The sequence below is a fragment of the Nyctereutes procyonoides genome, unplaced genomic scaffold (genome assembly GCF_905146905.1).
Source record: "Nyctereutes procyonoides isolate TBG_1078 unplaced genomic scaffold, NYPRO_anot_genome, whole genome shotgun sequence".
NCBI lineage: Eukaryota > Metazoa > Chordata > Mammalia > Carnivora > Canidae > Nyctereutes > Nyctereutes procyonoides.
In genome coordinates, this window is record NW_026575159.1 from 18921951 (window position 1) to 18925304 (window position 3354).

At 39.3% G+C, this 3354-nt stretch overlaps 1 pseudogene; it reads left to right on the forward strand.

Annotated features, from left to right (window-relative positions):
- The first annotated feature begins 2708 nt into the window (after positions 1 to 2708).
- LOC129502694 (U6 spliceosomal RNA) lies at positions 2709 to 2796 on the forward strand (annotated as a pseudogene).
- The last annotated feature ends 558 nt before the right edge of the window (positions 2797 to 3354 follow it).

Here is a 3354-nt window from a genome sequence, read left to right on the forward strand (position 1 = left end):
CAGTATTGAACATAGCTTAGGTTTTCTTCCTGCCCCCAGAGACCCGCTGGCATTCACTCAAATCATTGGATACAAGAGATAGTTGGGGTAGAGCATTAGGGATATGGTTAATGGCTCCATAGGCAGTATCCTCATTTGCATGCTGTATGCAATTATGTGCTTCAACCCATGTAGTGGTTAAATCTGTGAATCAGGAAAAAGTGATGGCCCCTCACTTCTTCAGTGGAGGAGACAGAGGCTTGGGAAGGCTGGGTGACTTGTTTGGGTTCATGCAATGTTTCCAAGGCAGGATCTGAGCCCAGGTTTTTTGACTCAAATCCAGTGCTCCTTCATCTACTTGGGCTGCTCCTTGAGATCAGAGCTAGGCTTCATTAAAGCCATGAAGCTGACTGGATTATCTCTGGGTTTTCCTCTTATTCCCTGTGGCTCCTAACCTTCTTTCTGGAGCCAGGGCTCTTAAGATACACTTCCCGCTAAGTTATTTGGTTCTCCCATGTAATGGAATAGACAAATGACACAGATTTTGGAACATTTTGTGGCACCACGAGGTCAGCTTCATGGGCCTACAACCTGTGTAGTAGCCTGGATTCCATGCAGAGGGTTGGCTTCATGATCTGCAGTGAATTAGGTAGCTGATCCTTCTTTCAAGCTTATGACTCTGGTTACACACTTCTTAACTTTTCTAAACCTCAGTTTTCATATCTGTAAATCAGAAACAATGTAGTTATGCATATCTTAAAGTATTCTTGTGTGGAATAAATCATATATAACAGCAAACTGGCTAATAGAGCTTTTGTGCATGCATGGTCCTTAATAATTCTTAACTTCTTCACATCTAATCCAGGAGAGAAACCTGCTCATTAATATCTTACTTTGTCAGCATTAAAACGTTGGAAATATGCAATATGCATGTGGAGTTTAGTTTGTGGTGGATAAGATAATTATTTTGATTTTGCTGTTGTGAGATTAAATAAGAAGTAAAAGGGCTCCTTTTTCACCCAAAGGTACTAGTTCAACCAATATGCAGACTTGGTAAGCAGAGTGATGAGGGAAACACTGTAATAGAAGCAAAGGCTAAGAAATCAGTCAATCCTCACTATTGTCAGGTCAGTACGAGGAGCACACATGCTTCTTAGAGCATCACTGAGCTCAATCAGCTGCAGTTGCTGGCCAAGGGTAAGGTTAGTGGTCAGAAAAAAAAAAGAATGCAGAAATTAAGGTTTAATGATATTTTAAAAACTTTGCCTTTGGCACTGTTCTAGCAGGTTCAAATATAATATTTCATTTAATCTTCCTAAGGACCCTGAGAAGTAGATAACATTAGTAGTGTCTTACTGTTGAGGAAACTAAGCTTGTTGAATATTTGCAGCTCTAGAGAACACCCTAGAATGTATAGTGTTTGGAGTCCATTTGGAGTTATTTGAGGACATAGCTAGATGGACAAGAAATCTGGTGGCAAATGGGTTTCATCTCATGATGTACATCTAATTCTTTGGTAAGGCTGTATTAAGAAGGGTTCTAGAACTCTGTGTGGACTGGGTGGGATAGTGTGTCTTTTTTTTAAGATTTTATTTATTTATTCATGAGAGACACAAAGAGAGAGAGAGAGAGAAGCAGAGACATAGGCAGAGGGAGAAGCAAGCTCCCTGCGGGAAGCCTGATATGAGACTCAATCCCGGGACTCCAGAATCACGCCCTGAGCCAAAGGCAGACACTTAGCCTCTGAGTCACCTGCGTGTCCCTGGGATAGTGTGTCTTGATCAATTAGCAAAGCTGGCCTTGGCTCTAGAAAAGTGGTGGTGGCATGTAGGTCAGACATTCACTGTCTCTGACCTAGTCTCCTCCATTTACAGAAGACATCATGACCAAGAAGTTAATATAGTTACAGTTCATAGGCTAAAATACTGCTTAAATCTACTTTTAATCCTGACATTACTGATGTTTACAGTAAGGCTGTTTTACCAAACAAACAACAAAAGCAACAAACAAACAAAAAATAACAAACCACACACAAAAAGGAATAAATTTATTGACATTACCAGCACCAGTAGAAAAAATATTAGAGCTTAGAGGACTGTTTCTTTTTTTTTTTTTGAGGATTGTTTCTAAGATCCATAAAATCATAACAGAAAGAGCATTTCAAACTTTCGTATGTTTCAATAGCTGGTATAAGGCTTTTATTAATTTTTATTTTTAAAAAAGATTTATTTATTTATTTTAGAGAGAAAAAGAGCAAGCATGAGCAGGGGAAGGGGCAGAAGGAGAGGGAGAGAGAGAATATCAAGTAGACTCCCTGCTGAGCACAGAGCCCACCATGGGCTGATCCCACGACCATGGGATCATGACCTGAGCTGGAATCAAGGGTCCTTGGCTTAACAGACTGAAACATCTAGGCACTTCCTGTTGGGAGGCTTTTAAAACACAAGTTGCTGGACCCCACCCACAGAATTTCTGTGTCAGTAACTAGGTCTTAGATGGGTCCTGAAAATCTGCATTTTCAACAAGTTCCTAGATGAGGTTGATGTTCTGGTCTGGGACTGTGCTCTGAAGGCTCCCTATATGTAACTTTTCCTTGACCATTGATCTGATTCCTCTTGAAAACAATTATGCAATATGCATTTTTTATAAATTTGGTAGATGCAATCTTCCACTCCCATGGGCTTTGTTATAAATTATGAAAATTACCTTGAAAAATTTTCATTTAGTGGTTGCTTCAGTAGTACATATAGTAAAATTGGATTAACATGGCTCCTGTGCAAGGATGACATGAAAATTCAGGAAGCTTCCCATATTTTTGGAACCCTTGTGCACTGTTGGTGGGAATTAAAAATTGTTCAGCCACTAAAGAAAATAGCTATGGAGATTCCTCAAAAATTAAACATAGAAGTACCATATGATCCCGTAATCCCCCTTCTGGGTATATATCCAAAATGATTCAAAGTAGGATCTCAAAGAGATATTTGTATATCCAAGTTCATTGCGGCTTTACTCATGATACCCAAGAGGTATAAGTAATCCATATATCCATGGACAGATGAATGGATAAGGAAAATGGGGTATACACATGCAGTGGAATATTATTCAGTTAAAAAATGGAAATCCTGCCACATGCCGTAACATGTATGGGTCTTAAGGATATTATGTTTAGTGAGATAAGCAGTCACAAAAAGACACATGCAGTCTGATCCCATTTTATGAGGTATCTAAAGTAGTCAAACTCCTAGAAATAGAAAATAAGAGGGTTTCCAGGGGGTAGACAGGGGAGGAAATAGGAAATCAGTGTTCAATGGACATAGAGTTCCGTTTGCAGGATGAAAAAGTTTTAGAGATCTGTTGCAAAGCAATGTAAATATA